Here is a 23,623-nt window from a genome sequence, read left to right on the forward strand (position 1 = left end):
CTAGGCTCACTTCTGTGTGGTTCACTTTTCTCTGGGATCTTGGCCTGTCAAATCCTGGATGTCTTTGTAGCCCTGAACTCTAGATTTTGTCTTCTCAGTCCAGGAAGAAACTGCTGCAAGCTTGAATATGCTGCTTTTTATTTTACCTCAGTATTCCTTCTACCAGATGGGAAAATATCCTGAGGGAAAACATTAGCTGCTAATGTACACCTCACTGAGTTTCCCTTTCTTCTAGGAGCTTGTCCCTCAAGTCCTAGCTGTTTTGCTGTGTTCCCATACTTTCACACAATTGTTATTATTGTTTGGTAGCTTATCTACCTTTTATAGGTGTTCTATTTGGAGGGTTTAGTTTAATAGCTGTTATGTCATAATAGCTGAAAGTGAAGTCTAATTTTGTATCCTTTATTTGGCACTATAAGTATTTTTGTATCTTTAAAATTTTTTCATTAAGTCATTTTTAATATCAGCACAAAAACCCTTATGGCTTTTACGATTTTCTCAATCATTCTATTGTCAGATATTCAGATCATTTCCCATAATTTACTTTTATAAATAATGCACTAAATATCTTTGTGCCAGAGCATTTTATTAATATTTTAAAAGTATGGAATAGGAATTATCAGTTTAAAATATTAATCAGTAGTGACTGTTTTCGTGCATGTGTCATGTACATAAATAAAACTGTAGACCTTTTCTCTCAGATGGTTGAGAAAGAAGCTTCCCTTTTTCAAAAAAAGTGGTTTTCTTTCTTTGAAAATAATCATGTAATGCTTATCATGTGCCAGACATTCTTGTACGTGTTTTATAACTTGTCCAAGGTCACACAGGTAACTTGTCCAGGATCACACACTTATCCGAACGCAGAACTGTGCTATGCATTCTGGCTTTAGAGCTCATGCTTCTAGCAACTACACTGTACCACCTGGAGCTAATTGTTTTAATTTATTACTTCCTTTCTACCAATTTTAGCTTATTCCAGGGCTTCCCTAGTCTTTTCTTAATTGGGCATTATTTTTCTCTGCAGTATGGTTGCTGGGGGATGTGTGTGAATGTGGGGACAGTGTGGGGAAGGAGGTGCTGTGGACAGAAGTTGCTGATGGTATGGGGGCTGTGTGATGGCAGCTCACTTTATAGATTGACCAGGTAAGATTGCCTGGTGGCTTGCAGTGAATCTGTCGGTGATCCCTGATGTGGATTTAATGACAGGGAACTTTCTCTTTCCATCTCTGGTTTGACTGGTTAGTGTTAGCTGGGCCACTGCCTTTGTAGTTCAGAGAGGAAGAGTAATCTTTCTTTTCCCTCTCTTCCCAGTTCCACTTAACATCAGGATAAAGAGTAAAGAGGTGTAAAGAGATACTCCTCTGATTGCAGTATCAGGCCACAGGCCAGCCACAGGGCAACAAGGATTGAAAAAACTAAGTGCTGGTGCTTTGGATCTAATAAGCTGCAGAGAGAGGATGAAGAGAGTAAGGAACCTGTTGAACTTTGCTTCTCTTTGGAGCTTTCTGTACTTTTCCATGTATATCTCGATGCCTTTCTGTGTCATATTTTCCTGGTACCCATTCTCCCCTTCATCTTCGTACCTACCTTCCCTTTTGCGTCCAGTATTAATTTTGGAGGGAGGTAGATTGGAGAATTGGTTGTTTTTCTTTGGATTGAGTTTATAATTTTTAGTTTATTAGAGAAGGCTTTGCAGGAAAGATTGCTTCGAGCCATATTTATTAAATAGTATCAAAGAAGGTTGCCAGGTAGAATGACAGGATGGGAAGAATTGAAGGGGGAACCTGTCCCTTCCCTGCTTACAACCCTTTAAGGCCACTTCTTAAGTCACTGAAAACCAGAGTCCTTACAATGGTCTGAAGACACCATGCCCCCTCTCAACCATGCTTCTGTCACACTGTTCTCCACCTTGCTGACCCTCCTCCAGCTGCACTGGCCTCCTGGCTATTCCTTGAACACACCCAGCATGTTCTTGCCTCAGAGCCTTTGCACAGACCATCATCCTCTCTGCTTGGATTGCTCTTCCAGAACTTAGATACCCATCTCCCTCGCTCTCTTCTCTTTTAAGTCTTTGCTCAGATGTCGCTTTCTTTTTGAGGTTTTTCTCACTGCTGTATTTAACACTGCACCCTGCCTCCTGCCTGATTTCCCCATCCCCTTTATGTTTTTTTTTTTTTTTCCCAAAACAATTTAACCTCTAACATTCCATATAGTTTACTTGTTCATTATCTTTATTGCCTGTCTCCTCCCTCTTGGAATATGAGCTGCAGGAAGGGACCTTTGTGTGTTTGCTCACTGCAGCATCCTAAGCACCCAGAATCATGCCAGGCACCTAGTAGGCACTCAGTAAATGTATGTTGAATACCGGGTCCTTGTAGGGCCCCCAGCTCAAGAGACTTTGATCACATCTTAGAATCTGGAAAATCTCTTAGCCGGTAAGAATTTTTTTTTTAATTAAGATTTTTATCATTGTCATCCCCTTCCCCCTTCCAGTTCATTTAAGACTGTTATGAAACAAAACTCATTATGCTTCAAAATCTGACAGAGCTGAGGCCCCGGGGAAAGTGAGAGGAGGCAGCAGCAGCGGGTGATTTTTTCCATTGTCCCTCCTTGGTTTTCTCGTGTGGTTGGTTCACTTAGGACAGCCTGAAGCCCGCCGGGTCCAGGAGAGCAGGGTTCCCAGCCCTCCCAGGGTAAATCTGAGGGAGAGTCTGTTGTCAGCCAGGGAGGAGAATCCGACGTTCCTGCAGTGAAGTTTCTCTGGTCACCGGTACTCAGGATGGAAGGAAAAAGGCAAGGTGGAGAGACAAGAGGAGAAGAGAGAAGTGAGGTCCATTTCCTGTGGTTCAGTTGCAGGATTAATGTCACAGGAGAAATTAGGAGTGTGGTCTTCCTCGAGTGTGACGTTTCGTTTCCGCTTAAAATAATGAGTGGATTTCATTCATTTGTTCAGCAGCAGTGTGGAGTGCCTGTTGTGGTGCAGACAGGCTTGAAGGGCATGTGGGCCTGAGACTGGAGTCAGATTTCCAAGTCACTACTTATTCTGCAGGAGGGACTACCAGGGGACCTTGGATGTAACCCAGTGGCTCAGAGCCAGTATGTTGAACTTCTCCTGGATCTGTGGGTTCCTGAGAAGTGGGATGGCCTGCTGGGAATAAGTAATGTGTGTGGAAGGGAGGGAGGAGGCGCAGCGGTCTGTGCGGAAGTGGCTTAGACTCCTCCCAGCATTCTTTTTGAAACATTTCCCTAAATGAATCCATGCTCAGGCTTTTCGTAGTTGGGGCAGACCTGTCCTCTGACTTCAGCAGGCCAAAGGTTTGTTCTAGGCCTCAGAGCTCCAGCTCTGAATCTCTTTTTGACTTTCGATTTTTCCTTATGAATAAAGAAAAGGAACTTAGTAATACTCTTGGATCATTACAAGAGTAGGTCAGTATAACAAAATTATTGATAGGCTCTCAGCGTGCAGTGGTGTCAGATGTGGCGATCTGAAAGAGGAGGCCTGAGGACAACCTTGGCTCTCAAGACCTGGGGTTTTACCCTCGACCACCCCTCCACCCCAGATATCTTGGTGTCTCATCTGCTAATAAAGTAACGACACCAACTGCCTTGAGTTTACCTCTTTTCATTTCCTCTCTCCTGTCTTCTGGTTCTAGGGCCATAAGAACTTCAAAAAGCCAGCAGCCAAATGATCAGCCTCTGAAAAATCTAGTTGGCAGATCTAAAAATATGCAGTTTCGTTATAATACAGATGTACTGATAAATTAAGGGGAAAATAATGGAGTTTACAGTTGTTTACCGATGCATCCTCTCAACCAGAAGCTACTTAGGAAATAAGTGAAATGCTTTCACCCTAGTCAGTCTGGGCCTGTAGCTTAGCTGTTTAGAATATGAGGCTAGGGAGGCCAGAAGGCTGCTTTGAGTCCCACTTGGGTATTATTACAGCATCTTGACCTGTTACCCAGACTTGATTCCTACTACTAGCCAGATGGCCTGCCAAGCCCATACCTGCTGTTACTCACTGGAATGTACATGACTTGGTGTGATCCATCTCTACCGTGGAAGAAACTGCTCTAGGCATACCTGCTACTAAGGATGTCAGAAATCCCGTTTTTTGTTTTTTTTTTTTGACATGTGAAAGAGCTTATTTCCTATTGGTTAAGCATTTGTTACTATACATCCTAGGTACATAAGTACATAAGGTCTTCCTTCTTATGTATTAGCTTGATTTGGGTTTATTTGAAATAATTAATTCAATAAATATTGAATCCCTCATTATATGCGGAATAAACATAATGTAATATGTTTACATTAACTCAAGGATTGGCAAACTTATTCTGAAAATCTAGAAAGTAAATATTTTCACCCTTGTGGGCCATGTCTCTGTCCTAAGGACTCTGCCATTGTATCATAAAAGCAGCTATGGACAACACATAAATGGATGCGTTCCAAACTATTTACAAAACCAGGCAGTGGAATTTGGCAGGCAGGCCATAGTTGCTGATCCCTTCAACCCCTTTGTTAGAGAAAGCTGTGAGCAAAACAGAGATGATCATGACCCTTAAGGAGCTTTCATTCTTGCTGGGAATAATTCTTTGCTACTATTAGTAGCATTGCTTTGAAACCAGACTCATTAAAATAGTTGACAAGCAGCTTTGTTGTGCGGGTGGGGTGGGGGTGGGGGCACATTAGAAACCTAAGTAACTTTACTAAAGATTCTAATGAACACTCAGTTCTATTTATATTATCTGCCGGTGTCTGGGGGTACTGTGTGTGCTTAACTTGGCATGTAGACACTATTTTTGAGTTGCTTTTACCTCCACTTAACATAATTTCACATGCATGTTTCCATGCATTGGCCTGAATTGTATAATTTCAGTGGCTACATAGTATTTCTTGCTGAGTTAAGGCATGTCATGTGCCCGAGTATAGTAGGTATTTGTTAGATGTTTGTTTCCAGTTGCAGTAAAACCCTTTCAAAGTTGAAAAGGAGCTGGTTTTTGCAGAACCTCTACTGGTGGGAACCGTTGACTTGGGAGAACTCTGGGAGAACCAGGCATGTGATGTCCTTGTGCCAACCTCCTGAATGATGCCCAGCATCTTGCAGCCAGGGATATGTCAGATAAAGTGTGTTGTCAGTGCAGACATTTAAGTGACAGATTGACCCTTTGCTCAGCACTACTCCCCAAGTGCAGGGACAGCATTTGTGAGCTGTGGAACAAAACTTGGAGTCTGAAGAGTTTTGTGGGGGTTGACTGGGAGGGGAGGAGAGGCAGCCTCATGCAGAGAAGACAAACCCCAGGCGACAGGGTTGGCCGATGTGTGGAAAGGGTAGGGGTTCTGGGGTGAGACTGACCTTGATTTGACTCTGATTCTGGGTTTGCCCTTATGTGCTGTGACTGGGCACTTCCTTAGACTCTGAACCTGAGTTTTCTTTGCTATAAAATGGGGCTGCCATATCCATTCTGTAGAAATGTTGTAAGGATCAGATGAGTAATCCAGTAAGCATGTAATACACTGCTTGACATAGAATAAGCACGCCATATAAATAATAGGTGCTATTTGGTGTGAAATGTGTGGTCCATGTTAGGCCCGCAGTTCACAACAGTAGTTGTCGGTTTACTATTATTGTTACTAAGGCAGTGCTGTGAATTGTCCTGGACCAAGACTGGATTTGATTCCATCCTCTGTGGACCTTTCTCTCCCTTCAGTCCAGGTTTGGAGGTTATACCTCATCACCCCTCCTCGTTTGATAACTCAGTTGGGGGAGACTAGACCCTGACTCATGAGCCTAGGCTTTTAATAAAATCAGGTTAGAGTCTGAAGACTAACTGGATAGTCTCATTTACTCAGCTATTCATGCATTCATTCATTCAACACATACGCAGAAGGCCTGCTTTGTGCCTATTGTACAGTGTACAGTGGTGAAGAAAATAGGCCTGGCAATGGGCTTTAATCAAGTAATCCCACCTATGTTTAATTATAGACTCTGATAAGAGATGTGAAAGAAAAGTACAGGGCATTAGGTTGGGAGAGGATGTCTCTTTTTATGAGATACGTAATTCTATTCGTAATCAGGGAATACAAATCACAGTGAGAGTCCATTTTATCCCCATTCGATTGTCAGACATTAGGAAGCTGTGTAATAGTGAGTGTCGGAGAGGACATAGATTATATGGCCTCTTACATGCTGATGGTAGGAGGGTAAACTGATATATCCACTTCGATAAACGGTTTGGTCTTATTATCTTGTAAGTTGTACGTGCACATACTGCATGACCTGGCATTTCCCCTCCTAGGTATATAATAATCGTGGAAACTCATTTGTGTATTCACCAGGTGATGTGTACTAAGAAGGTTCCTAGTAGCACTGTTGATAACAGGAAAAAACTAGAAATCCAAATACTCATCATCTGGAGAATGGATAAATACATTGTGGCATCTGATGGGCTGTTTATTTATAGCAGTAACGTGAATGAGCAACATCTGCATGCAGCCATATGAGTGAATCTTGGTACTCTTTAAGGTTGAATTTTAAAAAGCAAGACCCTGAATGTTCCATACAGCATGATATCTTTTGAATAAATTTTAAAGTCAACAAAAAATCTAAAATACATTATTTACGGATACAGATATACATCAAAACCATAAATGTTGGGTGGAGGGAGTGTGAAGTTTCCTTCTATAGAAGAGACTTTCTTGACTGTGTTTGCGACAAGATCCCCCAAGTGCAATGGTAGAGATGGGAGTGAGGAGGAGCCAGCTCACATCTGAAGGTATAGTAGACTTTCCTGTTTCTGCTTTGGAAACTTTTTTTTTTTAAACCCAAATTGCAAAATGTTATCCATTAGAGTAGTGACACTAGGTGCATTTTATTTATTTAGTTTTTGTTACTACGAATGAATTTTTTGATGACCACAGATGCAGGTAGGATATGGGAAAGTGTGGCTGTATCTGATACCTATCGTTTCCTGCACATGCAAGGTGGTGCTGGGAGATCTCATCTCTGAAGGGCTGTGTTTGCAGCCAGGTGTAAGATTCCCTGTTGCAGGGCCGCTTTCACCATGAAAGGACAGAAGTGGCTGGGTGATGAGGCCTCTCAGTTTGGTTCCAGGTTTAGCAGGCAGAGCTCGTTCAAAGATGAGTAAGAAGGGAGCAATTTCTGGTGGTAGATTTAGGCTCAAATACACATATCGAAACTCTTCCTCACTTTCGCTCTTCTCGTCAATGGGCCTTGAGGCGTCCTAACGTCATTTGTGGAAGGACAGAGCAAAAGCTAGAGGGAACACCTTAGTTTGAAAGAACCAGAGAGGAGTTGGAATGGGCTGGAAGAAACCAAGATGAGTTCTTCTGGGGATGAAGAGCACATCTGGTGGGAAGATTGAAAAAGATGCTCATGTCAGGCTGCTCGACCTGAGGGCAGTTAGAAGCCACTGGAGGAGCAGAGCACCTGCTAAGTGAGCATGGCCCTCCTGGGCAGCAGTGAGCGAAAGAGGAAAGCTTGCAGAGGAAGGATGGAGTCCAGAGGAGGCAATGTGGACGAAGTGGGATCAGGAAGCCAGATCGTGTACAGCAACAGCTTGAGAGAACAGGGAATGCTTTGAATGCTTGAAAGTTTACCATGTGGATAATGGTGCAGAGTTGTTCTGTGTGGTTCCAGAAGATAAAGCTAGAATTGAAAGGGCGAAGCTACAGGAGGAGATATGTGGTCTTAGTATAAGTCAGTGTTTTTCGAACTGCAATTTACAATCCATAGTGGGTTGTGCAGTCAATTAGTGATCAAGACCAGCAATTTAAGAAAATAAAATAAAATAGAAAGGAAGAAATAGCAGAGGAAAAAAATCTTGAGTAGATCAGATGTGTATGGGTCAGCATCGTTTCTTGAAAATATTTGTTCAGTTTTATATATTTATATGGAATATATAGATATTTTATGCACTGAGTCATGATATAAAGTATAATTTTTTTGTTAGGGGTAAGGTGGAAAAAGTTGGAAAGCCTTTGTTGTGAGCTACCATTTAATACTACTACTTGTTTATTGAGCAATTACACTGGGCTAGGCACTTTGCTAGGTGCTTATATACATTTTCTCATTTAAATCTCACGATGGCCCTTTTCATGCAAGTGTTATTGTTTCCATCTTAGAGATGAGGAAATTCAAGTTCAAAGAGGCTAAGTGACTTTCCCAGAGTCCTGGAGCATATATGAAGCTGAGTGTGGAATGAACCCAAGTCCAGGTCTCTCACAAGCCTTTGCATAGAATGACTACCCTCTACTGCAGGAAAAACCATTGATGGAGCTTCCCCAAAATGGCTCAGGCTGCCTGGAAAAGGCTGGAAAGTAGGAAGTGTTCAAGCAGAGGCTGGGTGGCCACCTGTTAGGGACTGTGGAGAGAGGGCGGTTGGACTGGATCATTACCGTGGATCCCCGACTATTCCCCCTCACATTATATGGTGTTGCCCGGGATGCAACCTGTACGTCTCTAAGGTCAGTTCCAAATCTTGTTTCTTTGATTCTCAATTGGGGTGTGACTTAATTAACAAATAGAATTAGATTTATTTACAGTTGGGATTTTCTTTTAACAAGTTTCTGATTTTTATGCAATGAATGTACATTTATTTTATGTTTTTAAAGTTATTAAAAATAAAATGTTTTTTGTTTTCTGTAATGAACATGAATCAGTTTTATAATTTAAAAAGTCATTAAAAAGAAAATAATATCGCAGTGCAACAAAGAACTTTAATTAATTCTTTCTGGCAAATTTGTGAAGACAGCTACAGCTGGCTGTTTCTCCTCTTCTCTGGGCTGGGGAAGCTCTGTGCGGACCACAGGAGGCGACTGGTGGACAGGTTCTTTGTGTACTGGAACTTCTTATCAGTTGCCTTGTGGCCCATCCTCCCCCATGGCTAGGGAGAGCCCTTATTTCCTCCTAACTGCAAAGTGAAGTTTTCATTGATTCTGTTTAAAGCTGGAAAAGATCTTAGATGTCATCTCTACTAACCTCTTCTTGTTAGGGAAGAGGAAACGAAGTCCTGAAAAGGGGATGTGACTTTGCTTTGTCCTCGACCCATTTCACAGAGAGCTGGACCAGCTCTCAGAGGGGTTAAATTATGTGGCTTCCCCAAGAGAAAGAGGATTCTAAAGGTTGGTTGAGGTTGGAGCGGGGGAGGGAGGAGGTGCAAATAAAGAACAAAGAAGTGGCAGACTTTCTAATTTCTTAGAGGAGTTTCAAAGTGGAAGTGAGGAGAGCAGGATTTAGTTGAAAGAACCTCGATCTGGAAGTTAAGGGACCCAAGTTCCACTCTCAGCTTTAAAACTCACTGTGTAACTTGGGTGAGTCATTTGCCCATGGCCATTGGAGGACAGATTAATTCTTGTTCCTCAGGTATTGCTTAGTCAACTCACCCCCAACAGAACATGTCCTCAGTCAGGCTTATTTCTTTCCAGGGCCAATAGCCTAGTCTTCATGGAAGAGTCGTCAGTAGCCGCGTTTTTCTTGTAGAACTTGAGGTGACGAGTATAGGAAATTCTCCAGATTGGTGGGTGCTGGCCATCTGAAAAACTTAAAGTATGGTCGCTGCATAATCATGGGGCACAATATTTCCTTTCAGCGAACTCTCAAGTTCAGGTATTGTGTTTCCTGAATCCTCATAGTATATTAGGGTGTTGAGGTTCTGCACATATTAAACAACGGATTCATTGAATTGATGGCTTTGTGTGTGTCTGTAGTTTGTGGGTCACACGGAGGTGGGGTCCATGTCTACCTAGACCACCCATGTCATTCCTAAGTGGCACAGGGATGCAGCTTGAAACACAGGCCATCTGATTTCAGAATAGAGCCGTATCGAGGAGCGTCGCGGTTTGTGATGGGGTTGATTTGAAGTGGGTCACTCTTTGCCTAAGGAGGCAACTTGAGGGGAGGGGAGAGGCAGAGGCGGTGGGGAGAGGCAGAAGCTTCTTCCAAGCTTCCAAGTTACCTAAGGAGGTAGATAAAGAAGTTGCTAGGATTGTGGCAGATCATGTTCGGTTTCCAGAATCTTCTCAGAGGATCATAAAAGAACTGATAAATTTCTCTTGCTTGGTCCATCTGGATAGCAGATTCTCACTGGCTAAATGCATTTCCCCTTGACCCAGAATGTAATGTTAGCCTAACTAATGGCCTCAGCTGGAGGCAAGGCAAATGGGATTGTTGTTGGGTTTGTTTTACTCTCTGTTATCAAGACTAATAATATGACACTTTAAGGCTTTATGACTTGATTAGTGGCATCAGCCCTTGAAAGAGCTGGCTTAGGACTGCTGTGAAAGGTTACAGGGAGAGTAATTAGATGGTAGTTGTGAAATACAGGGGTGGTTTCCATTTACAAGTGGCTTTGAGGAAGCCCTGTCTATTACTGAACCCCTGTGGTGAATTTTTTAATAGAAACTGAGTTGGTTAGTTTGGGTGCTCTGTGTAGACCCCAGAAATCCCTCAGCTCTCTCTTTCTGCCTGTAATTAATATCCATAATCTGCTGCCTTGAAGCTCACTAGAGCCTCGGTATCATCTAGTCCTTTGCCACTCAAAGCGTGGTCCCCAGATCAGTGGCATCCTACGTAACATTGGAGCTTGTTAGATATGAATGCAGAACCCACAGTTGCAGAATCAGGATCTGCATTTTTAACAAGATCCTCAGGTGATCCGGGTGCACTTTAGAGAAGCGCTTGGCTAGCACAGATGCCCTGTGAAATTAGAGATTTGTGGCAATGTGGTTTTTGTTGTGTAGTGCAATAAACTGTTTAAACCCTAGTGCTGTGGTATGATTCTAGCCTGCTGTCTTTAATTAGAACCTGGACACGTGTGTGTGTGTGTGTGTGTGTGTGTGTGTGTGTGTGTGTGTGTGTGTCCGTCCATTGTCCCTTGTGGCATCAGCATAGGGTTGTGGTTTACGGCCCTCCCTCACAGCTCGCCGAGTTCTTGGCACAGCTAGTCATTTCTTTGAATGCAAGTCTGGCGTCATAGTATGTGGGGGGTGTGACCAAAACACCACTTTCTTCCTGTTACTTCCCTGCACGGGAGCCCGCAGTGGCTCCCACTGCCTACTATGTCGTGTCCAGACCTCTCGCTGGGGCTCCCAGGTACCCCGGTGTCCAGGCTTATCTGCCCCCGTCCCTGGCCAGGCAGCGTCCCACTGCATACCTACCATCAGCGCACTGGACTGATTCTCTTTCAGCCTGGCTTTGGGTCCCTTGATTCAAGTATCTTTCCCACTGCCTTGCTGGTGGACCAGAGATTTTTCTGTCTTCTGAATTCTTGGTTTGCTCTGCTGTGCTATTTTGTACCTAATCCTCTGGGCCTTGTTATTACTTGTGGACAAGTCTTCACCCATCACTCACATAACACTCTTTTAGAGGGCAGGACCCTTTCATGCCCGGTACCCCAGGCATCTGGCATGTGCCTGGTCATGAACACCTGTGGATTCCTTGATGTCTCTCCATCAGGAGGCCGAGGGTTTGGTGTGAGTGACGTGTGGTGGGATGCTGGCCTCAAAGATGGGGTAGGATCGGTGAGGACTCTGGAAAGAGGCTCAGAAGAGTTGGAAGGGACTCCATTGAGGGAGATGGGAGGAGTTGGGCCATTCGTCTATGGTCCTCCCTTGATGGCACTGGAGGCGGAGGAGGAGCACTAGCATGTTTCTGGTTTATTGCAAACCTGTCCATTTTCTTTGTACATGAATCTGGTGGTGAGAAAAGGTGAGGCCTTAAGGAGGAGCAAGGAGGGGTCGGAGTAGAAATTAGGAACCAGGCCTTTTGGGTTGGAGATTATATTTACTTTTTACAGTAATGCTGGTAGGATTTTTTTCTAAGTTTAGAAACAGTTTATGTAATATGAGAGTATGTGTTCTTTAAAAATTAAAAAAAAAACAAACAAAAACTGACACCACAATAGAGTAAAATGTAAACAGACTAATTACCATAGAAGAAATTGAGAAAGTTATTAAAGAGCTGTTTCTTAAAATAGTCATAGGACCAGACAGTTTCATAGGTAAATTTTTTGAAATATTGAAAGTACAGGTGATTCTAGTGCTATTTAAATTGTTCTAAAGCAAAGAAAGAAAGAATGCTTAAATTCTTTTTATGAAGCTAGTGTAAATGTGACAAAAGAACACTATGTGCACACAAAACTACAAAGTGATCCAAGTTTTGCATATCCATACAAAATCCTAATAACGCACTTAGCAAATAGAATCCAGCAGCCCATCAGCACTCCATAGGCACGTGGGTTTCAGAACAGGAATGCAAGGATAGGGTACTTTTACGATTTCTATTAGTAAAATTCACCATATTAAAGGAGCTAAAGAAAAAAATAAGATGCCGAAAAGTTTTATGAAGAAATAGTCATCTGTTTTTAATAAAAAGTCATGATGTAGGAATAATTAGATACCTCCTCATCTTTAAAAATACATCTTTGTCAAGCTGGCAACCAAATTTTGCTTAACATTGAAATGGTGAGTACTAGATGCATTCCCATTAAAATCATGATTAAGCACCATAATTATATAGTCTTGTTTTGGAGGGATAAGCTAATATGATTAGATAAGAGAAGGACACAAGAGGTATGAAAACTAGTAGAAGGCAAAACTAAAAGACAAACAATTAAAGGATTCATTAAGGTAGTTGGGTACACAAATAATGCACAAAAATTAGTAGCTCTCCCACACATAAACAATACCCAACTAGAAAGCATGATGGAAGAAAAAAAAATCGTATTTATGTAAGCAACAAAAGATAAAATACCTAGTTATAAGCTTAATAAAAATTATATGTAACTTCACTGTACAAAGTGGCATAAAAGACTTAAACAGAAAGATAATACAACCATGGCTAGAAAGAGTCAGTGTTATAAAAATATCACTTCTTCTGTACATTTAAAATGAGATCACAATAAAAGTACCAATAAGACTGTTTTGATGGTAGAAAAGCTGATTCTGAATTCATATGGAAAAATTAACATGAACTTTTATAAAAAATTATGAAAAAGAAAAACGAAGGTCTAGCTCTAACAGATACTATTTTAAAAACTACAATGATTAAGATAATTTAGTACTGAATAGACTGAACAGGTGGTGGGATAGAATAGAAGGCCCCCAATAAATATGTGTGTGTTTTTGTGTGTGTAATTTATGATAAAGGCAGAATTTCACATTTATGGGGAGAGATAGTATCTTCACAACTAGATAACTGTCTGTGGGGGAGGGATGTGTGCAGAGAATAGGATCCCTACTTTGTGCCTTAGATCAAAATAAATCTGTCAAAGATAGATCAAAGATTTAAATAAAGAATGAAAGTATAAAAGTATTAGAATAATTTTTCTATAGTCTTAGAGAGACCTTCCTAAGTTTGACACAAATCCCAAAGACATATAATATAAGATTGATACAGTTGACAACATCAAAATGAGAACTTCTGCATAAGAAAAACATTATAAAGTCAAAAGACAGGTGATAATCTGAGAAAAAAATAGTTGCAACATATATAATAAAGATACTAAATTTTTTAATACACAAAGATCTCTTAGATATAAGGAAGGATCCTTGACTTAATTTGAAAAACGGTCAAAAGACAGAAACAGAAATTCACAGGAAAAGAAGGGTAGATGGCTTGTAAAAAAAGGAGATTCACAAACTTTCTTAAAATAAAACATGCAAATCAGAAGCACAGTAAAATGGCATTTGTAACCTATCAGATTGGAAGAGATCAAAACGTTGATGATACGATGACTTGGTGAGGCTGAAAAGAAAAGGTGCTTTTGTACATTGCTGGCAAGAGTAAATGGATACAACTGCTTTGGAAGGCAATTTGTGATATTTATCTAAATTATAAATTCCTATATTTTAGGACTCTGGTTCCACTCCTGGTATCTGCCTAGAGGAACATTCACATACATGCACAGTGTTTATTGAATATTGTTGTAATAGTGGAAAATTGAAGACAACTATGTAAATATCCATCAATAGAATGGATGAATAAATATTTATTTATTTAGTAAGAGCTAAATAAAACTTGGATTGTTCAGACGATTAGTGGGGCAATAAATCAATTTAATGGGTTGTGATACAGTGTGAAACAAGATGTAGAAAATAACGGAGTGCATTGCACATAGTGCGGGTAAATAGTGAGATTTTTATTTCAGTTTTGCATATTCACAAGTGTGAACTGGGTCACAACAATACAGTTCTTATTGTAGGACTGAGTCAAAAATGTTGGAAAAATATCGCAAGAGTAGTTAAAAGGAATGTATTAGATTGATACCTTGTGATAAGAATAGGTCTCAAAAATGTACTGTTGAGTGATAAAAGCAAATTGCAGAATGATATGCACAGTATGATGCCATTTTTAAAAAATAAAATGGTATCATATTTTTGACAGTATCATATTTTTGGTGCAATTATGTGTTCATACACAACAGGCCTGAACGATGAGCACCAAGCTCATGGCAGAGGTGCCCTTCGGGGACTGGGGTGGTATTATAGGCTTCAGCTTTAAATTGCATGCTTTAATTTGTAAAAAGGAAAGGATGAATATTTTACTTATATATTCAAGTGATTTAAAAAATATTTACACGTTATAGAAAGACTTTCAAAAGAGCCCATTAAGCCAGTAGCTTTTCCCTTATGGGTTTTTTGTTTGTTTGTTTTGCCTTTTTCTAATTTATCTTGTTACTGATCAGTTCAACTATCTTTCCTTTTGCTTTTGTAAGTATCATCTTAACTTTGTTTTTCAGTTATTTGTTTAAGGTTGCACAAATCCCTTAAACAGTGTATCGATGGCTCATTCATTAGGGCTTTTTGTTTCTTTTCTAACTTTTCTAATTCTTTTGAAATTAATTGGGCCCATGGTTTAGTAATTTCATTATTTTTTCTAAAGCCAGCGTTTGGCTTTTGTTCTCTTCTGGACTTTTGCTCACATTCTTATCATTTTTTTTTTTTTTTTTTTGGTTGAGAAAGGTCAGCTGACACCTTTATTGCTGGTGGCGGGGGTGAGGGTGGGGGACGGTTCAGGCGCTCTCGGTGGAGGGGGGCCGCTTCCTCTTCACCATCGCTGGCTTTTGCCTGCGCAGCATGGCGCAGGCTCTGCGGATGGCGGCCAGGCGCAGATCCGGGCGCTACTTGCTTTTGCGGATCACGTGCCTGATGCTGCTAAAGGTGGATGGCGGTCCGCACGTAGGAGGTGGCCGGCTTTCGCCGGCCGGATCTCCGCTGCATGACGACCATCACGCCTTTGCCGTCGGCCCCCGGCTCCACGCCCATGGTCTTGTGGTGAATCAGCCCGTCGTAGTGGCAAGAGTTGCGGGCCTTCAGGTTATCGGGTTCCGTGCTGTACATCTGCTTGTTCCTCTTTATCAGGAAGCTGGACCATCCCTGGCAGATGTGCTGACATAGTGACAACTCCTCTCGGTGTGGCAGCCGGAGACGGAAAGAGCCATCCTTCATTTTTTAAAATTTCGACCACACAAGTCCAGCAGTGCTTCTTTAAGATGCACACGAATCACCTGGGGGCTGGAGCCCTTGTTAGGTGCAGATTCTGATCCAGCGGGCCCCAGATTCTGCATTTCTGACCAGCTCCAGGTAGGGCTAACCCCTGGGGAACCAGAAAGTAGTGGAAATGGCACCTGCTCTTCTGACCTTGGGCACTAAAGTCTCCAAGTGTCCAGCATTTAGCTAACCCATCAACTGTGTAAAGATGATGCTTCTGACTGTCGCAGTAAAATTCATACTTTTAGTCGTAAAGGTGGGGTGCCCTGACCCAACCAGTCACTTTGTCTGGGTTCATTAGTGACCACACGTTTTCCAGGTGGTCTGAGAGGGTAGAGGAGAGTTTGTGGCTACAGAATGCTTTTAGGCATATTTGGTTGGTTGAGTTGACTGCCTGGACTTAGCACCACTGTCTAGCTTCCACTGGTTTCGCTGACATTTGGATCAGTTGATCTGAACCTTTTTATCCATGGAGCCTTTTGGGAATATAATGGAAGCTATGGACTTCCTCTCCAGAAATATGCGCACCCCCATTCATGCACACCAAAAACCCCAATTTTTCTTTTGCTTGTATGGGCTTCAAGTATCTCGAAGCCTCTGTGTACGTCATAGGACCCCTGATTTAAAGGGTGCTGCTAAGGCGAAGACTCTCAAGATGAGGAACAGGATCCATAGGACATGCACAGGCCGTCTGTACACTTTACAGGGAAGGAAACCAAAGGCCAAGGTTTTCAGCTGTTTGTTCAAAGTCAGATTCTCCATGTTCCATGAACACTCATTCTAAATGCAGGTGGTGTTCCCTGTGGCAGTGGAGGGCCTTCTTGGCTAGACACTGGTTCTCTTTGCAGTCTCTGTTGCTGAGAGGGGCTTACGTACCCAGACCTAGTCTGCATTATCTCCCCCCTCCCACATACACACCGTTTACTTCCTGCAGCTCAGCCCTGCCCTCAGCTCTTAGAGTCACGTCTTGTCTGAGGAAGCGGAGATGCAGATCCCTTCCGGCCAGGATTCTGGCCTCAGACACTGTTCTGGCTTTGACAGGCGCTGTTCTGGCTTTGACATGGCAGGGCTCCTGCCTTGTTCCTGTGTCCCATTTCCTTCTCTAAGTCTCAGTTCTTCTAAGAGGCTTCTGTGTTGGTTCCTGTTCTGCTAACGTGTCTGATATCTGGGTCCTGTGGGGGGCCTGAGACCCTGTTCTAGCCCTTTGCTAGAGATAGCAAGGTATGGTGGGAAGACATCAGTCTGAATCCTAGCTCATCCACTTACTGACTCTGTGACTGTGGGTAAATTATATAACCTGACTGGCCTCAGTTTCTTTATGTGTGTGGTGAGAACTATAGAATATACCTTTCAAGGTAGTTAGAGAGATAATCGTGTAAGGTATCTGGTGCATAGCATGTGTTGAGAACCAGTAACTAGCATGACTAGTCCTACTGCCAGGGTTTGGAGTCTTGCCTCATCCAGCCAGCTGGGTAACCTTGTTAACCTTCCATAGATGTCCTGATACTTGTGTAACAGAGGGTCACCTGTCTTAGCTCCCCCTATCACAGGGCTTTGCTCATTTGTTGGGGCCATTTATACCTTCATCTGATGCTGCCTCCTTCCCCGATGTCACTGTGAGCCCAGCCTCTAGCTGGAAATCTCCAGTGTCTCCTCGGACAGGAGTCCTGCCCAACGACCATAGCTCCTCCGTGTGTGCCTGGAATCGGATGGACTTGTTCATGCCCCGCTGATCCCAAAGATTTTACACATCAATTTCACTTAAAAATATAGCTTCAAAAGTCACCTATGAAATAAATAGATGAATGACCTGAATACTTAGGAAATATTTATTAAGCAACTCCCATCCAGTAGTCATGGTGCCTAGTGTTGGTGATCCACCCATGCTTCTGTCCACAGGGCAATGATAGAGTCAGGGGCTGGGGGGCAGACACATGTAAATTAGATTGCATTGCAGCCGCTGAGATAAATATGGTAATGGAGGGAGGGAGAACTGTGGGAGCCCAGAGGAAGGAGCTGAGAACTCTACTTTTAGAAAGCGAGGTTTGGGAAGGCTTCTCGGAATAGGTGGCATTTGAACTGGTTCTTGGAGGTTGATATCTCAATATTCTTGTCTATTAATTTTTCCAAATGAATGTTATAGTTACTTAGACTCTTGGAAAATGAGTCTTGAAAAATTACTAAGCAGGGCTTATTTCAGGAATACATGTCCGGTTCAATACAAAGAGACTAATCTTAATAGAAATAACCCATAAAAAATCAGAACGTTGAATATTTATCACAGTGCCTGGGATATAACCAATGCTCAACAAACATTTGATGAATGAATGAAGTTGGTTTCAGTAGATGTAGAAAAATATAGGGAATAATTATACATGCATTATAAAGCATCAGAAATCTAAAAATAGGTGTTGAGGGGATTTACCCCTAAATATGATAAAGATGTTGCTTGTGTATAATCATGTACCCAACCTTCCCTGGGGGTTGCAGATACTGAGTGGAGAAATACTAGAAGTGTGCCCCCCAAAACAGGAACTAACCCAAAATGTCCCTTATCGCGACTCTTATTTAGCATAGTTTAACAGACGCTTGTCATAACAATATAGGAACAAAAAGAAACTAGAGGGATTGGTATAGGGAAGGAAGAGATAAAAATATCACTGTTTGCAAATGACACAATTTCTATTCAAAGAAAATTACAAAATCCTACATGGCTGCTTCTGATCAGAAGTTAAAGCATTGAAGGGTCAATATCTCGAGGTTTTTGCCTAGATTTCACACCCTGGTAGTTAAAATTCCAATGAAATACTTTATAAAGTAAGAAATATAATGATGATAATAATCAGGAAAAATCGGTGGGCAAGCATACTGAAATACGTTTTGAAAATCTTTTAGCAGGAGGTTCCTCTAAGCAAACAAGGCAAGGTAAGCAATAGTTATTAAAACTGTACAGTATTAACATAAAACAGAAAAATGGGAGATCAGTACAATAAAATAGATCTAAATAAATGGAAGACATTCATATATGGTAAATTTGGAAAGGCAAACAATAGTGAAAGAAATGATTTTAAATAAACAGCTCTTAGGAAAAACTAGATAACAGTATGGAGAAAATAAACTCAGATTTATGTCACGTCATACGTTATAAATTCTAATGTATTATAAACTTAGTTTTAAAAACCCAAACTCAGAGAAAGCAGATGGAATATTTATCCTCACTGAGGAGAGCAACTATGTTTGTGAAAATTTCCTAAAAGTGATCACTGACAAAATAGGATGGTTCAACTATATAAAGGACCGAAATCTGTAAAATAAAAATAATACCCATGTATCCAGTCATTTCATCATGGACTGTGTGGTCTGGGGGTTGGGGTGGGGCTCTCACAGTGACATGTTTACAGCTGGGTGTGACTCAGTAAAGTGGACTTTAATAATAATAATAATAATAATAATAATAATAATAATAATAATAGAAATTGTACTAAAGGGGAAAGTAATAGAAGGGGGAGACATTTTGTGATAAAATGGTAGGTAAGAATGTCAGAACTGATAAAGACCTTTAAGGCAAATATTCAGACTATTGGTAAAATAATGAGGCATAGGAACAGATCATTTCATATGAAGTCCAGATAATAAAATGAGATGTGCAAAAGTGTTCAGCTTCCTAAACACAAGAGATATATAAGTTAAAACAGCTCTGAGATAGTACTTCAGTTGGCCTATTAGTGACAAATAGATCAAATTTATAAAGTCCATTGTTGAGGGCGATGGGAAAGAGACCAGGGTATCACTACGTTACTGAAAAGTGAAGCTGTTCTTCTGGAGAGCGTGGCAACTTTGGACTACAACAGCAGTGACACCGTTCATACCTTTTGACCAGTATTTCTACTTCTAGGAATAAGTCCTACAGAAATAATCCTGAAGGGGAAGAAAACCAATTTATCCAAAGATGGGAAAAAATTGGAAATAATCCAAACGTTCGTAATTAGGGAATGGTTCAGTAAACTCTGTGACAATACAGTGGAATGCCTACCCGCATATTAGATATATAGAATAAAGTTAAATGGAGCAAGAACATGGGCTAGCTTACCTGTGCTAGTGGCACACATGTCGGTAAGAATCTGGAAAAGGGCAGAGCTTATTCGATGTGTTTTCGATTATTTTTTTCCCCCTTCTGTCAAATTGTTGGTATATAATGCAGGTTTTTAAAAGAAGAAAGGCAGGGGGAAATTCTGGTAGTAAAAAGGAAACGTGGGCAACGTGTTGTGGTGGAGAGACAGCACTGGGCAAGGCGTCCCATGGGCTGGATTTGAGTCACTGCGTTGCCATGTGGTTTGGGGCAAGTCACATATCTTCCCCAGTTTCCTTGTCTCCACCCCAGAAGGAGGTAATGGAGACCCACAAATTAGACCCCAGGAGTTCTTGACTTCTGAGCAAACACTCTTTATTAACCACTTTGCAGAGTGCTGCAGGCCCTTGCTGCCCACCGTCATTTTGCCCTTGTCCTCTGCAGAATGTCTGCAGTTCTGCAACAGGCCCACTTTAAGCGTGGCAGCAGAACGGGGAGGCAGACAAACACACCCCCAAATAAGCAGCCCACAGAGGCTTTGCAAATAACCCTGAGTAGGCACTGTAGCCCCCAGGAAACAAACAAATATGTGCCCTTCCATTCGGAACGGGAGATGTGGCCCAAGAGGAAGAGACTGAAACAGAACATTTTGGTGATCGGATTCAGATTGACCAAGTAATTGGACTGCTTTAGAAGACTTGCTTGTGGACAAAGCAGGAAGGGAAGGAAGCCAGTCACTTCTCTAGTGTGTTTGGGACACTTTGGGGCCTAACTAATAAATTCTAGTGTTGAGCATGTGTACTTGGGAGCTGGGTGACCTTGACTTTCTTGACCTGAGCTGCAGTTTCCTCATTGTGAAAAAACTCATCATCTCCCTAGTTTAAGTATTACTTAGGATGTTGTACTTAAATGTTCACTGTTTGTCAAGGTTTTTCCCAAATGCGTGTCAAAAAAGGCACAATGCTGGATCCCATAGGGAGTACAAGGCGATCTGAATTATTGTCCCTTTCTCCAGGGAGCTGGAACAGCTCAGAGGGGGCGATTACCTAAATCCCTACAGAAGTAAGTCATGAGAAGGCAGCAAGGTCAGGGATGGTGTTTTTAGGATGAGAGAATTTGGGCCCATTTAGGGCAGGAGGCTAGTGACTGAGTTAAGAGGCAGAACGCCTAAGAGAGAGGTGGTATTTGAGGAAGAAGGTTCTGGAAGGCCTGGGATGGATTTGTGTAGTCCTACAGTATATATTGAATACATCCATGTCTGTTACTTCATGTGAGCCTTCTAGCATCCTGTGAAGTGAGGGCACTCAGCTATTCAGGGACTGAAGGGATCTCCTTCCTTGGCTGACTTGGGCCCAGGACAGAGTCCTTTTGCCTCCTCTCCTGTGTTCCTTCCTCTGTACCACACACCATCTCAAGAAGATGAGTCGTGGACACTGGCCAGAGTTCAGCTTCTCTCTCTGAGTGAGGAGAGGGGTAGAGGAGAAGAGGGTGAAGGAGGGCAGGAAACTTTTGAGGTGAAGGTCATGAACGGGGTCAGACTGATTTTGGGGTGGCATTGATTAGGATATGGGACCTGGAGTCAGTCACCTGGGGGTCAGTTCCAGCTTTTCAACTGCCAGCCTCCATGACCGAGACCAAGTTAATTAACTTTTCTGAGCCTCAGTTTCTCCCCCTGTAGAATGGGGGTAATCAGCTTGCCTCCTAGGGATGTGGGAGGACTAACGTTTTTGGAGTCATGCATGTAAAGTGGCACTTAGTGAGTTTTCCACACGTGATAGCAGCCGTTATTATTTTAGTGATCATGAAGGATTGGTGCCTCTCGGAAATGGTGGTGTTTCTGTGTTGTTGGATTTGCTGTCTAGTGGGTCAGTAACACTTTTTATCTCACGTAGGCAGATGTGAAGGCAGATGTGAAGGCAGATGCTTCTCTCTCTCTGCCCCTATTTTCAGTTTAAGGCAGCTGACCTTTATTAAGCACCTTCCGTACATCAGGCATTTTGTTGTATAGTTTTACACACGTTATCTCACTTAAGGTTAGTTATTTTCATTTTTCAGATAAGGAAATGGAGACTTAGAGAGTTTCCACAGGTTGAAACTCTGTCCCGATCCCTGAGCAAACATACAGCAGGCACTGTGTGCTGGGCCTGGTGGTAGTAGGGCCTGAGTGAACCAAATTTCCTGCCCCCTCCCAGTTAGTGAACTAGGATATAGCCGGGGTGGTCCTTAATCCCGGCCTTTTTCCTTCCTAACTTCTTCCTAATGGTTAGACTTAGAGTCAAGGTACTTAACCCCCTCAACACCTCATTCTTTTGTTTGTGAAGTGGCTGTGACATCAGCACTGAATTGGTAGGGTTATTGTGAAGATTATAGAAGATGATAGATACCCAGCGCTTTGGAGCACAGCTGTAAGCAGTGGGTGCAACCTCAGGCACTATCCAGCCCCCTGGGAAAGGGACCTATTTTCTGGTTTTAGCCTGGGGAATGGGTAAATATGTAAACGCTTTAGTGACCCTCCAAGTCGCTGTGTTCAATGCCCTCAGGCAAGAGGTGGCTCTGAGCACTGCAAGTTGAACTCGCTTGTGAAGAGTCCATAGAAAGCTCAGTGAGAGAGCTTCTGGTAAGAGAAAGCAGGCAGTCCTAAGGGACTTCTTGGGGCCTTTGATTCTGCGATTGCTTAGCGAGGACAGGAAGGAGGAATTAGCCAAGAGAACAGTTAGAGGGTAGGATCAAGAGACCGGAGGGGAGTATCTTACTGGGCAGGGAGGATAGGGAAATGAGGTCGGGTGGGGCTCCTGGCTGAGTAAATGCTGGTGAATCGGCCAGAAGCCTTCAGGCTAGGTGCAGGGGAAGCCAGGTTTTCTGAGAGTTCTGTTTCTCCCAGTTCGCCTTGGCTGTGGTATTTAGGACGGCTGGATTGGGGTAAGGGAAATCCTCCTAGAGGAATGAAAACCCATGATGCAGTCACAGAGAAATCCAGAGGGAAAGGAGGTAGAATTGTGCTCTGGTCATAGAGGTGAAAAGGTGGGGGACACAGTTGGTGACTTCCTGAATGTGGAGGTGTGCAGGAGAGACAAGGCGCTCTGATTTTAGGGCAATGGTGGGATGTTCGGCAGTACCACCAACAGAGGTAGGGAGGAACCCGACAGAAGCATTAGAGGGAAGGGAAAGATGTGGAGCTGAGCTCACCTGGGGACATGTTGAGTTTGAGAAACCTTTGAGAACAGCAGGTGGAGCGTCTGGCCAGAAGAATGTCTTGGATGAAGTTGGGCGTCATCTGCAAACAAATTCTGGTACTCGAAGCCACAGGTGTGGATGAGACCAGCAAGCAGAGTGTGGGTGGGCAGAAGCATATGGAAGGTGGAGTCGTGGAGGACACTAACGAGTATAGGACTGGAGTCTACAGATTTGAAAGGCATAAGCTCCAGAGTGATTTTTATAAAACAGCCCCACCCTGAAAGTATCCCACTCTGCTGTTTTGGAGTCCTGTCGGGTGGAGTCCAAACTCCTTAACCCAATGTGTAAGACCTATCGGAAGCAGGGCTTGTATTAACCTCTTAGGTTAACCTCTTGTGAAACAAAGTCCCTAAAGCTTGGTAACTTAAAACAACAGAAATGTATTCTCTCACAGTCTGGAGGCTAGACGTTCGAAATCAAGGGTTTGCTAGCCTTTGTTTCCTTCAAAGGCTCTGAGCGTGCATCTGTTCTGAGCCTCTCTCCTAGCTTCTGATTGCTGCCAGCAATTCTTGACATTCCTTGGCTTGTAGACGCATCACTCCAATCTGCCTCTGTTGTCACATGGCCTTCTCCCTGCGTATGTGTGCGTGAGTGTGTATGTGTGTGTGTGTCTCTGTTTTCTCTCCTTATTAAAAGAGCACCAGTCACTGGATTAGGGTGGGCTTAAGATGAGTATGATCTTATTTTAACTAATTACATCTCCAAAGACCCTATTTTTTAATAAGGTCATATTCTGAGGTCCCTGGTGGTCATGAATTTTAGAGGGACACCGTTCAACCCAGTATAGGCCTTGCCTCTACCTGCTTTTGACCT

General features: G+C 42.5%; 1 protein-coding gene and 1 pseudogene across 20 annotated transcripts in view; one reads left to right on the plus strand and one right to left on the minus strand.

Moving 5' to 3' along the window:
• TRERF1 (transcriptional regulating factor 1) overlaps positions 1-23,623 on the plus strand; it is a 187,427-nt gene that overhangs the window by 17,411 nt on the left and 146,393 nt on the right. The gene's annotated exons all lie outside the window — the stretch shown is intronic.
• Positions 15,030-15,465, minus strand: LOC120596276 (60S ribosomal protein L28-like; annotated as a pseudogene).

Source organism: Pteropus medius, unplaced genomic scaffold (assembly GCF_902729225.1).
Source record: "Pteropus medius unplaced genomic scaffold, Ma_sr-lr_union100, whole genome shotgun sequence".
In the NCBI taxonomy this organism is placed as follows: Eukaryota; Metazoa; Chordata; class Mammalia; order Chiroptera; family Pteropodidae; genus Pteropus; species Pteropus medius.